Genomic DNA, 16,648 nt, shown 5'->3' on the forward strand with positions numbered 1-16,648 from the left:
ATGATGAATATTAGTAAGATAAGAAAGATATCTCCTTAAGATTGTAGATGAGTAGAAAATAACATTTTTTAAATAAAATAACAAATTTTATAGTTTAATTAATAAATAGTACAATATTATCTATCGATAAAGATAGTTATCTAAATTAACATGATTGTATTTAAATCGTTTTCTTGCTTCTTGATGATTTTGGTAAATAAATAAATTTACTTTAATAAATATAACTTAGCTTACAAATTGTTAAAAAGAAAATGATTCATGACGATTGTTAAAGATTTTTTGTATCTACTATTTATTGGTGTTAAGATAAGTGTAAATAACTGATGGTGTTTGAGGTCAAATAATGAACTTTTAACAACTGTGTGTTAAGATTATTAATTTTGGATATAAGGAATCATGAAAAAAAAATATGATTTAAAACCAGTCTGATTTTCCTTAATAGTGAATATCATATAGATATATTACATCTAATAAAAAGATTAAATGTCAAGTGCTTGAAATTCCTCATCTATTTGGCAATAGAAAGTAAAAAAAAAGTAAACGCACTTAAATACAAACATGCCAGAATGAATAATGACGTCATACCAATTACTAACAAAAATTATTTATGAAAATAAAACGGAAATTGTTTGTTACAAAGTATATTAAATGACTTAATTTAAAGCTTTTAGCAAGTAAGGCTAAGTATTTAATATATCAATAAGAAAATGCAGAGGAAGTTGAAACAGGTTGTAATGCAACTCACATGTGCAAGCGATGACATCACGCGTATCGAAAAAAGCCTTAAATATGGAGAGATGTACCTTGGACCTTGCGACAGTGTTATATCTCTTTATACTTAAGTCCAACTTAGACGTAACTTAGATGTAACTTAGCACATTTTTTCAAAAAAATTAACTTAAACATTAGACTATTCACAAAGTCTTAAAATAGGTATAAGCTACGTAAATAAAACAACAAAAAGTCATAGTTCATGTGTTAATGTAAAAAAAAAACAACATACGAAGTGAAATGTCAGTCCGCTATGACAAATCTAAGTTAACAAGGACGTAAAATTATATGATGACATAATTCAGTCGTCAAAACATATTTAGATAAGTCAAAGGTGGTATGAGATAAGCATTTATGAAGGTATAAAAAACATAATAAAAAAGAACTTACCGTGTAATAAATCCTACTGGCCAATAATATGAAAAAAACCGTGTAAGTCCTTGAGACCCGAATTATTACAGCTGGTTAAATACTGATATTGTCTGAGTTTAAAAACGATTTATCTTTAGTGATTTCGTTCGCGTGTTCGTTTAAGAGATTGTTTTATTATATTTTATAAAATGCGCGTGCGCACTACCATCGCGCGGACGGTTGTCGGAGCGACTGACTGGCCGCTACCTTGCCTTGAATACCTGATGATTGATAAAGTTACGTTTACAATGGATCCAAAATGTCGATAATAATTTGATTTGAATTGTCATACTAATATTGTGAATTAATATAAAATTAACAAGTATATTACATTCACGAAAAATAATTTTGATTCAGGAAATTTAAAAAAAAAAATAAAGTAGTCGGAATAATAAAGACTTTGGGAAAACGAATGACGTTGGTATGAAATATTGTTTTTCATTCTGGCAAAATAAGTCTGGAGGTCATTCCTCATGTAGGACAGTGGTCTCTGCTTACCCCTTTAGGTTATGGGCGTGAGTTATCTTGTTGTTGTTATTTAGATTTCTGGCTACAAAGAATTTCCCCACAAATAAGCTAATTAGCATAAAAAATAAGGTATTATTATAAAATGCTTAAAAACTTATACCTTTTGAAGGTTGTAAAGTCAAGGGTAAAAGTAACGATTTGTCAAGGTACTTTAGAAATGCTAAGTATACTTGTTAAATATAATCCACAAAGTTATGTGTCAAATGTTTACCACAAGCTACGAGTCTGTAAAATCGTGTATTTATAGCGTGCTTTAGAAAGATTACTTAAATACTTTATTATACTTAGTTTGCTAGGTAGTTTAAATGAGTTACGTAACGCCTTAATAGTAAAAAAGCTTTTTTGTGTTAGAATTTACTAAAATTTTACAACACGTTTAAAAATTTTTATCATATATTTTATGATGTGTTTATTTTGTTAGTAAATTTCATTTGCAATTGGTACTGCAGTGAATGGCAACACTGTTTACTGTCATGACGGTATGCCAGCAGGGCAGTCTGATCCCAACTACCTACGGGAGCGAACGTCATCGGCATATATTTCAAGTTCTATTGTTTTTTTGTAATTCAACTATACTTATTATTGGATGTTTATTGTGGACGAGCCTTTATGTCACAGGCTATACCTTGCGATCTGAGAACCGTCGAAGGCTGCGCTAACTCCTGTACAATAAGGTATAAAGCCTTAAACATATTACAATACCTTCGACTATTTAAAAATGCATTGTTATTACGGACTTGTCTCGATTAGGCTGTTGATAAAATTAAATGTTTAATTAACTCTACTTAAAATTTGAACTTAAAAAACTTCATATTAATTTAAACTTCAATTTATTAATGAATTTCTCTTGTTTGTTCATAATTTTTATCATTAAATGACTAGTGTACGTTTTTAGTTTTTTTTTGTACGAACCAATAGTGTTATTATTAAAAATACCATTCATACTTTGTACTTGATTTCAATAGAGAGGTTCTGTGTCCGTAATAAGAACTCCATGTTTACACAAATAATCAGATATAACCGGGCAATATAATTTGTTTCCTTGTATTACGTAGCAAGAACGGAAGATATTGAATTGAGATGATTATCCATCAATATCAATTCCTTCGGGCTGTATTCTGGGAAGGTAATACTGTGGTTAGGAACACAATATTACATGTAATTTAAACTTTAACGAATATACGGCAAATAAACAATAGAAAACTAAAACAAAACTACTTAAAAATGCACTTTATTAATATTTTAATACATGGAGCGAAAATTTTATACTCCCTACTTTTGGGAAATGTGAGAACACATTAGCAAGACACGATTATGATTCAATTGGAAAGAACAAGAAAAGCATAGAGCTATTTAAATAAAAAAAACACTTTTACTTAAATAATGTATTAATTTCGACCAACATTAGTTAAAAATAGTTCTATGTTCGATAAATATTCCATTTCTAGCATGTAAACTACCATATGTTGCACGAGACTTCGTGCTCTTGGTATTAAAAAACTGTAAATGTAGCCTATGTTTCTCACTGATAACTTAAATGGTGCAAGAGTTTTTGAAATCGTTCCAGTAGTTTTTAAGTTATTTCAATTCATAGAAAAATCCAAAAATACAAATCTTTCCTCTTTATAATATTGAGTATAGATAGGCAAAACTCACAGTAATACTATGATCTTGTATCCATTGATCAGCAAAGCTACATTTATTCAAGGTTTCTATAAAACTCAAGCAATATTATTAACAACTTTGTATGAACATAAAATAATATGAGTACAAATGCCAATGTCTATGGTTGAATTTTTGGAAATGAGAAATTATTTTCACTCACAGTCTGACAATGTTAATTGTCTATGGTTTTATAAGGGACCTTTCCACATTTAAGATGACACATCTCTGTTTTTAATTAGTCTGTGACCGTATAAAGGTGTTTAGTTGGGGTTTATAATTTTGCATAAAATTAGACCAACAGAATATGTTATCTCAATTTCTTTCAAGAAATAAATAAGGATGACAATATTTATATTTGTCAGTCAACATCGAAGGCTACAGAACTTTTGTATCGTCGGCGACAATAAAAATCGATACGCTCTGAATAATGTATATCTTTACTTAGAATAGAGTTCTGCAGCCTTTGATGAGACTTGAGATAACATCGGCGGGGAAATACAAACAGAGGTGGCGGGAATTCTACTTGTCACCGTTAATAAGATGTGTCCACTGGTCGACACTTCTAACTTAATCTAAGCTAATCTAAGTAACGATTAAGTTTTTAATTTAATAATGTTTTAATAAACTATCTGCCAATGTTTACTTGTTACATTATAATGTTTTGAACTTATTAAGTTTTTTAGTGGTCAAAAACAATCTAAGTTACCCCACGGATTATTTAGACACTAATACAATATTTAAGTTACATATGATTGTCGATCTTAACTTGCAAAGATTAAAAACTAAAATTATATACAATGATTCCTATTTTCCTATATTGTAAAATTTTTATTTTTGTATGTATTAAACTCAAAAACTACTGGGCTAATTATAAAATAATGATTACTATTAGAAGGTTACGTTATCAGTAGTATGTATAACATAGGCTACATTTATTCCGCGCGGACAAAGTCGTAACATAAGCTAGTATATTACAAACTACCGAAGTAAACTATCAAAAATATTTATCCAATATATATATGATTGCTCATTTTATTAAATGTTATATCATTATTTGGGTTTAATGCAAGTCATGCAGTTTAACAGGTCAGTATATATTTTATACTTATATTATTAATATACGATCTCTTGTTAATAATGAACTTAGAAAGTACGAGTATACTAAAATATATTGCTGTCAGAGAAATAAACGAAATTTAAATAATATTTTTTAAACAAAAAAGTATCTTACATGCTTGTTAAAATGGTTTAAATTTTGCTGTATGTACCTTTAGGAATAATTTCTTGAGTTACTAGTAAAGGAAATAAGTAAAAATACATCTATTTGTATGTTAGAATAATTTGAAAGCTATCCTGAATTACAGCCTGACTAGAAACATAAAAACCTTCGCTATATTGCGGAAAAATATGTGTCTTTGAACATGTTAGAAAGTAACTTATTATAGTTGCCGATTGCAGCGCCCCTAAGCCAAAACGTTTTTTTAGTAATGACCTGCTTCAAATTCAACCAAATCATCATTATCAACTCATCCTCATCCCTAAAGAGGGACAGCACAGTATGTGCTCTTCTTCCATACATCTCTATCAGTCTTCATATCTGAGTTCAGTGTTCAGTCCCTTAACCATATTCTTTTTCACATAAACGATCAATGTTTTCCTCTAACATCGTAACCATTCAGATAAACGACTTGCAAAAATATTTGATTTAAATAAAATTCATTTCTTTCGTCAAAGAATAACTTTAAAACAAACTGTTAATCCGTCTGGATTTGCGACGTGGGATGGAAGTCGGAGCTTAATTACCGTCAAAGCGTGTGCGTGCAGACTATCGCCATCACGCACTATATTTAGAAATGTACAAACACGCTAACGACTTTTTCTCAGAAATTATACCGACTTTTATTATAATACACACAAGGTCAAGTTGGCGATTTTTATTATGTGAGGAAACTAAATTAACTGGAGGAACTAAATTAACGCATACGGGGTCAGTTTCAATATAGCTGCAAACGATAGTAAGATCAGTTATGGATAACGTTAGTAAGTTAGTTTTTAGTGTAGTTTTTATACTTTTAATACTAAATTGCTGCCACTCTGCAAGCCACTTGGTATAAAGTTTTAGCGCATTCAATTTTATGTTATGTGTTTAATTTCCTCTACAAATATTTCTAAATAGGTATATTTTTTATAGTACCAGGTGACAAACGACCTATTGGCCACCGGAATTCGCGGAAATGGCGAAATGACCGCAGCCCACAGAATCTGCATTTCCAGACTCGTTGCCTACCTCTAATCAAAGGAGAATATTTCCACTACCAATATGTCCTATCCCCTGCCATATCCTCTTCCATCCTTTGTACCAAAAGATTAGAAATAGAAAGAGGACTAAAATTAAGCTTTAAGAGGTATTTGCATTTTTATTAGGTTTTCGCGTGACTATGTCCAGTCGAGCTTCGCAGCACATCGCCTTTAAATGCATTTTGTAATTATAAAAACTGAAAGAAAAAACTAAATGTAATTCATTAAAGAATGCGTCATGCGCTCGTTTACTTATAAATTATACTAGCTTTCGCCCGCGACTCCGTTCGGGGAATAATAAGAAAAGCAAATAGCCTATGTGTCTTCAGTCAAATCTCTACATCGACGAAATTTGCGTCGCGATAACAACTAACAAACATCCATCCATCTAAACTTTTGCATTTATAATAACTATTATTAAGATTTATACATGTGTTTACTTCGTTAGTAAAAAACAGAATGCAGTAGAGTAAAGTAGTTCTTAGTAGTGTTGTATTAAATAAAAAAAACAAAAGCGATGTCCCAATTATTTATAGATACCCAATTAATATTATAGAGTTCATTTTGTTTTACGATATTATTAATGTAGAAAAAAAAATTGATAGAAAATATAACTGGTAAAATATTGTTTTAAATCGGTGTAGTTTAATTTAATTCCGATCTACGAATTCAACGGTAATATTTTCACTTTATTAATACAACTAGCTATCGCTCGCGACTCCGTCCGCGTGGAATTCATAAAAACAAAAGTTAGTAGCCTATGTGTTCTTCCGGACTATCCTTTACGCGTATGCCAAGTTTCATCGAGATCCGTTCAGCCATTTAGGCTACAAACTCTAACAAACATCCATCCATCCATCCATCTACCTATCCATCTAAACTTTCGCATTTATAATATTAGTAAGATTAGTAAGATAACCATTTCTTTTAAAGTCTAAGCACAGCGCGAACGATTCTCGAGACGTGTAGTTTTTAATTAAAAAGACATGTATCAAATCCAGTCGAAAGTCCGGATCGAATCGGGACTTTTTATAACTACGGCTGTATAGCATATGTTTGTCCGTCGGTTATCCTAAAAACCTGTCCCGGTCATCGACCCCACCCGAAAGTCGTTCGAGCTGCATACACACATCTAATTATACTATAATATAGATATATAATTTAACGGCACATAATTCGATGGGTATTTTGAAGGTCCGCATTTAATGCAATAATAAAAGCGGTAATATTTTAAAATGGGTTCTTTTAAGTATCAACAGTGTCTTGAGGAGGCGCACACCTTTTACTGAACTATCGTAGAACTGTTGTGCGATTGTCGATTGTTTCGCAGCCAATTCAACATTTAAAAACACAGCTTTAGTTCTCTTTTATTCGTTTTATTTATACGAAGTAGTTCTTATACTTAGAGCGAGAGCACTCCTTTCACTAAACTATGGTACAACTGTTATGCGATTGTCGATTGTTTCGCAGCCAATTCAACTGTTTATTTATTTTATTTATTTATTTAACACTTTTGCACATATAATACAAGAAAGCTAAAATTTAGTAACATTAGACTTGCGCAAGGGCGGCCTTATCGCTAGAAGCTATCTCTTTCAGGCAACCCAGTAGGACAGGAGAAGCAAGACAGACACACAAGGGTATTTAATAGATATATAAGACAAACATATAATATATATAATACATACATTAACGGCTTACATAATCATACTATCATACTAATATTATAAATGCGAAAGTTTAGATAGATGGATGGATGGATGGATGGATGTTTGTTAGAGTTTAGAGCCTAAACGGCTGAAGGGATTTCAATGAAATTTGGTTTGGGTGTAGAGGATAGTTTGGAAGAACACATGGGCTACTCACTTCTGTTTTTTTTTAATTCCACGCGAACGGAGTCGCGGGCGAAAGCTAGTACTAAATAAACTTACATAGATACCAATAAAAAATTTTAAATAAGTAAAAAAAAGTGAAAAGCAAAACAACTCAGCTGGTGATCTTCCTCAGGAGATAGCTGCGCGACTCAGTTTTAAATATTGCCAGTGACTGACTCCCGATCGTTCCACAGTTGTGTAGCTTTCACAGTAAAAGAACTCACGAAATAACTTGATCTGGTAAAAGGTACATCAAGTATATTATAGTATTCTATACTGTTTAGTTGCACAACTAAAAATCGAGCAATGTGCGAATTACATTTCAGCTCGTAGGAATCAAAGCGAGAACAAACTGTTGTGCGATTGTTTAGTTTCAGGTGTGCAAACGCTCTTAAAATACTAATAGAAATGTATATGTTTAAGAATAGAATTGTTATGTTTATTGTATGAAAACAAGTATTTCGTAGTAACACAGAATTTTCACGTCACGTAACAATCTACCCCCACATGCCGTTGGGCAAAGTTAATTAAAAGGGATGTATTCAAGAAAAGTTGACTGATGTTTGTTCGTTGTGATGTTTGTACGTTTCCACTGGGTTTAATAATATGTGCATTTAATATCAAAATTTAACCTCGGAACATAATTATAATTATAAAACATTTGACTATGGAGATGTTTATTCGTTGTTTAGTGTATTATTTTCTTGCTGAATGTAATAATTGATAAACGTTATAACTCGATATTTTTAACCTTATACTTGTAAGAGCCCTTACTAGTGAAATTATACCCTAACCTTTTAGAGAGTACATTGTATGCCTGTTAGGTATTGTAAGTAATTTCAACAAGCTCCTTAATTAAACGGCCTTGTTGAACTTAATAATTTAGGATACAACTTCTACAATGTAATACATGAATAGAAAGTTCTAATTACTATTTAGTTACGTACTGTTATGTTTTGTAAAGATAATTTATGTAGATCTGAGTGAAACTGCTGCACGATAAAACAATAGAGAATTAAAGAGTCACTTAGAACAGTCACATTAATAAAAAAATCTTAGCGCCTGAGTTAATTTTGTAGCAAAATTGTATAATTGAAAATCTTAAGCTTTTAAAATAACTTCATGTAAAATTATGTTTATCATAACATATAAGTAAATAACCATGTATCTTGTATAAAGCGATATTTATCAAGATTAAGTACCGTAACGTTGACGCGGCTATAATAACAAAAGCCAAGGATAAAGGGCTTATTTACGTTTCCCCACGTTATATTACATTGTGCTCTAATATTATTTATTTCGCAAGTTTTATCGTACTGGAATGAGCTTTCATTTTAAACTTCATCCTTGAATTGTTCTCTGGTCCTACTAAGTCAGTTGTGTATAAATGTAATATGTAAAACTTATAAAAATAGAAATAAAAGGATAAAATCTTTTGTTATTAGCAAACGCCTACGTAAATAAAATAGCAAAAAGATACGGTACATTCAAATTACTTAAGAATAAAATATAGAAAAATTAAAAGGTAAGCAGAAAATGCACACAACTAAAGTAGGAGAGCAGAAATTAGGATTAAAATCAAATGAAACGTAGGATTACATTGTTCTAGAAACTACATAGATCTTTTAAATACCATGACTACAATACTTCGACCGCACGTCCGTTGATCTGAATTTATCTATACTAATATATACTTCTACATCCATCTATATCTTGTAAACTAGTCTGTATCTATACTTATATACTTATACTTATCTATACTATTATGATAAAGTGTAAATACACACTACTTTGTGGCGTAGGATGTCAGCAATCACAGCATATGTTTGAATAATTCGCTCTTTAATTAGAAGCCCTACACTTACGATACGCTTTAGGCTATATATTTTTACGCTATTAATCTTAAGGGTAAATAAATTGGAAAAACCATTATGTGGAAAAGGGATCATAAACTACAAGCTGCCAACAGTAAAGGAGCGAGGTTTTTATGGAGACGGCAATTTTGACATTTGAGATTGTGAATTTGACAAATGTCAACAATAAAATAAAGTTTTTATAATTTCACACGGATAAAACTGCACGGGAACAAATAGTAACGTCTAAAACGAAGAGTAAATTTAACATTGTAAGTAAATGAAATGTCAAATAGCAACAATAGTTTGTTGATTTTTATTTTTTTTTAGGTTAAGCGTGGGATTTAAATAATACGATCATTCACCTTTTATCAAACTAATGCTAATAGGCAGGTTATAATTAGATCGCTAAATAACATCGTTATATTGAACCAAATCTATGTTATTTTACCTAAGTTGTTATCTATCTACGAGTATATATATACATATAATAAAATTGGAGTGTCTGTGTGTAATATCAAAAGAAAAATTCCAGATTTCGGGAAGATAGTGTATTATGCGTTGCTGACAATGAAAAGGCATTTAAAAAGTTTTTGTCTGTCTGTCCGCAAGTTGCGTTTGTTCCGGGTAATCTTCGAAACGACTGGGCTGATTTCGACCTTAATTTCACTGATCGCTGACATAGATGGCCATATTATAGGCTACTTATTTCATCTTAATATTTCGTGGACGAAGTCGCGGGCAACTGCTAGTTATAAGTAAAATCCTTTCTAATCCAAAAGTGTCAAGTGTGATAGAACATTAGTAATCCAATCAAATTAATTTTCAACATATTCGCTTATAAATCTGCTAGGAATATACCCAACCTCTACGTGAATTTCTAAATGTTATTTCAGTGCATGTGACCTGAAGGTAAATTCAACTAGAATTTCAAATAACATTGCTCTATTTCTGTGATAAAAGCTATAGACGATATTGTGTCTTATTTCAAGGGAAGAAAAACGAATTTTCAATGCTCACGAAATGATTGGATTCTATAAAGTTAAATGTTCAAAGGTCGAATATGCTTGTGACGCAAGAGGATAACAGGATGATTAGGGATTGCCAAAACTCGTTAGTTATCGATAGTTACTTAGTTTTATTAATAGTTTTGGTTTAGAAGAACTATAAATTATTATGAAATATAGCTGCGGTATAACTACATAGATATACAATAAAATTAAATAGAAATAAGCATCTACTCGGTATTCGAATATTGTTTTCGGCAAACAATAAAGAGGAAAAATTTGTATTTTCGGATTTTTGTATGTATTGAAATAACTCAAAAACTACTGGGCCGATTTCAAAATTTCTTTTACTTTTTTAAAGTCACATTATCGCTGAGATACAGGCTATATTTTTTAAATTTCATGTGGACGAAGTCGCAAGCTAGCAATACAGAGTATTTATACCGTTTTATTAAATTTTATATAATATCTTTAAGTTTAGTGATGTCATTTTTAGAAATTGATATTATCTGTTATCGATAAATTCGTTTCACATCCCTATTTCGATGAGTGGGATGGCGCAGATGCAATCCGTGCATTGGCGATCGATGGAGCGCCCGAACTAGCCTTGTAACGGGTGAATATAACATTTCATAAAATGTACTACAATTTTGTTAACACATATCACGTGTGAGCTTTTGTATCGATATTTTATGCAACAGATTAATTATCTGCAATAGCCAAATAAAGAAATACAATTAGACTCATACTTTTATCATACTAATATTAAAAATGCGAAAGTTTAGATGGATGGATGCATGGATGTTTGTTAGAGTTTGTAGCATAAACGGCTGAACGGATTATGATGAAATTTGGTATCGATGTAAAGGATAGTTTGGATGAACACATATGTTACTTATGCTTTTATACTTCCGCGACATCGTAGTCTCAGACGAAAGCTTATTACATTTGCTCTACTTTAGCTTATTTTGAACATTTCGACTTCCTTCTATGTATCTTCAATTGAAACTTTTTTTATCGAAGTTCTAGAAAGTGATAGAATAAATATATGTTACTTTATTCAATTACTTTCTATAAACTTGTCGAGTGAGAGCGCAGCTGCAGCTATGCAATGTCGGGTCGATGAAGCGACGCCCCGGGGTGTTCCCGGATTACATTTGCTAGAGTAACCTACTTACTCATGTAGGGCATCAAACTATCTCCCGTTCAGTAAGATCTAATTCCTAAAGGTCTCTTGCACTCATATTGGACATTAAGGGGGTACATTAGTATTGATTTCTGTACATCAGTGTTTTTAACTATAGGATAAAACAAAGCTTAGATGTATTTTCCATCTAAATTATATGTTACTGTCTTACTAATATTGTAAACGCGTAAGTTTAAATGGACAGATGTTTATTAGAGTTTGTCGCCTAAATAGCACGATGGATTTCTATGATATTTGGTATACAAGTGGAGTATAGTCTAGAAGGACACATAGGCTACTTACTTTTGTTTTTTTATTAATTCCATGCGGATAGAGTCGCGGTCGAAAGTTATTAAATTACAGATCAGTAAACTTTCAATAAACCAATTGATTTTAATAATCATCTATATTTTAAACTTTATGTATATTGTATCATTTATTTGCATAAGAATTTCCAATGAAGGGGAATAACCGTAGAACAAACGCGATGTTTTCCACCACGGTTAATTAGACTTCACTCGCTAAGTATTTGCGCGATCGATATAGAAAACTATACATGTCTTATACGTATAGAATATTTTATTGTAACATTACAACATGTAACATAATAAAAGCATATCTATATTGTGCAATAATAAAAAAGTCACAAAATCAACAATTTTTTTGTCCAATAACTAAAAAATGTATTGATTATTAATGTTAGTAAGCTTCAATTGCCGATTTGAAACAAATAAAACTTTTTAGAGTGTTAGTTACAATTTTGTACAGATTTTTAAGTATTCAAAATATTTATAACATGCTTTGACAAAATTATGAATGACTAGCTGTTCCCGTGCGACTTCATCCGCATAAAATTATGAAAATTTTATGTTATTGTTTACATGTGTCAAATTATTAATTGCAAATGTCAAAATGACATGACGATGACAACCTTGCTTTCTTGATGTTGGCAGCAACTTATGGTCTCTTTCCCACGTTAGGGTTTTTATCCAAAATATTTACCCCTAAGTTTAACAGCGTGAAAATATATAGCCTAAAGCGTGATGTAAGTGTAGGGCTTTTTATTAAAACAAGAGTTGTTCGAAAATATGCTGTAATTGCAGACATCTTAGGCAACAAATAAGTGTGTGTTTGCGCTTTATTATATTTGTATAGATATTTCTTTTAAATTTCATTCGATGTTATTTAGTTATAATAAAGCTTTTTAGATGTTTGTAAAATAATTTGGAAATTAAGAAAAACTGCCAATCTAGGATATAAAATATAGACGCTGTATATTATGGATGTGTTGAAGTAATATTTGCTAATAGAAGATATAAATACAACATCATTTATATAAAGAAACACGCCAGTAGATCACAAACATCTTTGACGCGTCTACGCCTTGTTGGGTTTTGATTGAAGTTTTCTTGGATATTGTATTTATTTTAATATGTTCTCTACACATTCAGGACTTTATATCGTGTTGTTAACGATTTGTATTTTATTACATGTAAGTATTTTTTTTATTATAAAAACAAAATGTAAATAATAGTTTATTTAAATATTTTACGCCATTTCTGTAACAATAAAACATTTTTAAACTATTAGTGATGTACGTTTAAATTGTAGCCATTACAGTCTAATGCCCTTTTTAAGTCTATAATTTTAATTGCTATATCCGTAAGGGATATTCCCCATAGGTTTAATTTTAATTAAGCGCTGTTGTGTTAAGTGGGTAAACATAACTTAGTATTCACACAGTAATTTTACGTTATAACTTTGATCTACATCCAGTAGATGATAATTATTTTATGTGATAGTTCATAGTTTTTGAAAATATCAAATATGACAAAATATATAAGAAATAAATATAAAAATCCGTTGTGACGTAAAACGGAAAAATGTTAATAATTTTCCTCGTTTCCGCTTTTCAGTTTGTAAAATCTCATTGGATAGGTGGTTGGGGGGGACCTCCGGTGGTCGTGGGCGGCTTTGGGTGGGGGGGAGGCTTTTACCGTCCCCCTCCGCCGCCGTTCTTCGGTCCCCCTCCGCCTCCCTTCTTCGGTCCCCCGCCACCCCCGCCATTTCCGTTCTACGGATGATCCTGAAATTGTTTTGAAATACGACGTTTTCTGTTTACTTTAGTTACCATCTACCTGGATGTTTAGTGAAGTGTAAACGCGACGTTCTTTTAACTATCTCCTTATTTCACTTATATAACTTTCCTAGTATATTGTGTTTCATGTATTAAATGTTTGCTAATAAATTTGTTATGCATTATATTTTTTGTTTTTATTATTGTACATCTCTCTCTTTTCCTTTAAAATAATAAAAAAAACAATACGTATCAACAATTTAATAGGTACTTACTGAACTAGTGTGTACCATCCTTCGACTATATCTTCTCTTTTGTCTAGGGATCGTGGTCAAGCGCTGGTGTATACATGATAAAAAAAAGTGTCATAGCAATAAAAACCAACTATATTCTAACTGTTACATAATGCCAAATGAATACCTGAACATAGCACCAAGTGCAAAAGTTACAGTTAATACGCAATACATCTTATTCTATTTTAAAGTATAGCTTTTTCTAGATACTCCAGCATGTATCCTTATGCACTGTCATACATTTCAATGTATGATGGATGACTTCTAATGAACGGCGTAATAGATGGCAAAGAAGGTGGCAAACTGAGTGTTTGTTTGTCGTTCTTGCGGTATAAATAAGCAAGGCGACAGCTGCCTTAGACATCTGAAATTACAAACGCGTTGCCGGCCTTATATCAACGGACGAAGGAGAAAAGGATAATTCCCTTCCTATGCATCCAGTATTCCGCCAAATCTACTTCTTCCCATTGTGTCCTAAAGAAACGAATGGGAAAATAGAGTGAACCAAAAATAACAGAATGGGTTAAGGTTACTTTTGCGTAAGATTTTGTAGGTCCATTGTGATCACAGAATATTGGAAAACTTATTTTTTGTCACCTTAAGTTACTAGGAATAGTTAAATCGACGATCACTCCAATTATATTTTTTACTGTAGTGTTTTTTCTACTAGGTATTTCATTATTATGTCATTCGGGTTTTTCAAAACACATCAGTCATTATTTCTCACATGTTTGTGAAAAACTTTGTCAATGTTAAAACAAAGTTAGAGTAACACATCACTTTTGTAGCAAAATCGATCTTGATGCTTTGACTTAAAGTTCATTTTATTGAATCATGGTAGATATTAATGCTAAACGTAAACTGGAACTAGTGATTTATATAAAGTTAGGATGATTGATAATCAGTTATTGAGTTACAAAGAATTGTATAGAGTGGTGATATACTGAAAACTTAAAAACAAAATGGCGGCGTTAAAGGTTTTCGTTTTCATAATTTCATTGTTCTTATTAATACAGGTTAGTAAATATGTTTTAACCAATTTTAATAATGTTTCTTTAGTTTACTGTTTGTAAAAATGCTATAATTCCATTAAATAACCAATCATTTAAATTTACTGGTACAATTTCGTGTAAATTTAGGGTACAGATTTCTCAAAGATTCCAACGAAAACTAGTACTCTAAAAATATAATACTTATATTTCAGTTTTAAAGCAACGTTATGTACTTTTATTGTTAATACTTTTGGTTGTATTAATGCCCTTTCACTGTTGCTATTATTGTTCTCGGTTTCTTTTTAAGATAATAACAAAATGTTTTGTACATTTTTAGTGTATGGAGTGTCACTTTTTTGGAGGCGGTTTTGGTGGCCGCGCAGTGATTGTCGGCGGCTTCGGCTACGGCTACAGAGGTGGCTACGGAGGAGGTTATGGCTACGGTTACGGAGGAGGCTACAGAGGTGGTTTCTATCGACCACCTCCTCCATTCATCTACAGACCTTACTATTACTAACGAAGATAAACGTGCTTAAGAAGTGTTTGAAATAGAAATTGTTATAAAACCTTTTTGAGGTTATCTTACAGAGGTTATTTGTTAAAATCTTTTTAGATCAATTAAATAAATTATTTTTAATAGAAAATTCGTTTTATGAGTCATTTAATTTATCAAGAAATTTGTGAAGTTAGTTTTTTTTTTAATTTAAGGTATTGGAATTGAAACAACATTTGCCCACATAGTATATTTAAACACATAATAACATATTTTAATACACAAGTTTATAATAAGAATATCGATATGTTTAACGACTTTATAAATAAATCCATATTTATTTATGATGCGATTGCACTTAGGCCTTTGTAGTGGAACCGAACTTTAGTGACGTCATGAACAAAGACCTATTTTATGGCACAAAAATATTTCCCTTTAACATCATGTAATTGTTGTCACTCGGGCGCATCAGGTGCACAGAAGTGGTGACTTGACAAATTTGAGACAACTCTATTCTCTCTTTTAAGATCTTTTTTCTGAAAATTCATCCCCTAGGCACCCAGCAGTTTAAGTCAGAAAAGAGACAGCGAAAATATATCACTATATTAAGAAGTAGCTTACATCTAAGATGATATGTTTGTTTTATTAATAATTTTAACACCGATTTATCGATTATAATCTATATAATAAATGCCTCAGCCAGTTGGATATGTATAGGTTTCAATTAAAGGCTTAAATCTAATTACATCTAGATTAAAATTTAAAAGATTAAACACATGAATACTAACAATATTAATCAGAATATATTTTAGGAATTTTAAATAACATTCATAAGTTTTTTTAAAACATCTATAATATCTATTCTAAAATCTACACACATGATAGAAATTAAAATTATTTTTATCAATTTTAATGACTTTAATCAAAGTTTACTCGAAGCCTTTAATTTTAATGATAAAATAATGAAAGGATTCATCGGTTAACCATTTTCGAAAGCGATTGTTTTTTGATTCCAATTTTAAAATTACTTTCATTAGTGAAAAAGTGATTTTAAAATCAAACCGATATCTCTTTGGTAAAAACATTACGAATTTTCAATTCGAAATTGAATAACTTCGTAAACATTTTTTAATAAAGGTAATGTCGTAATATTTTCTCCAAAAAGATTATAATTCCCTTAACTAATAAAACACATTAAAT

General features: G+C 31.0%; 1 protein-coding gene across 1 annotated transcript in view; it reads right to left on the reverse strand.

Moving 5' to 3' along the window:
- Nucleotides 1-1,385, reverse strand: part of LOC106101883 — a 44,099-nt gene extending 42,714 nt beyond the window's left edge. Inside the window, exon 1 of the mRNA XM_013281237.1 lies at nt 1,162-1,385. The gene's annotated coding sequence lies outside the window, so the exon portion shown is untranslated. The remainder of the gene's footprint in view (nt 1-1,161) is intronic.
- Nucleotides 1,386-16,648: the final 15,263 nt, after the last annotated feature.

This window comes from Papilio polytes, unplaced genomic scaffold, assembly GCF_000836215.1.
Source record: "Papilio polytes unplaced genomic scaffold, Ppol_1.0 DF823935.1, whole genome shotgun sequence".
NCBI classification, from domain to species: Eukaryota; Metazoa; Arthropoda; class Insecta; order Lepidoptera; family Papilionidae; genus Papilio; species Papilio polytes.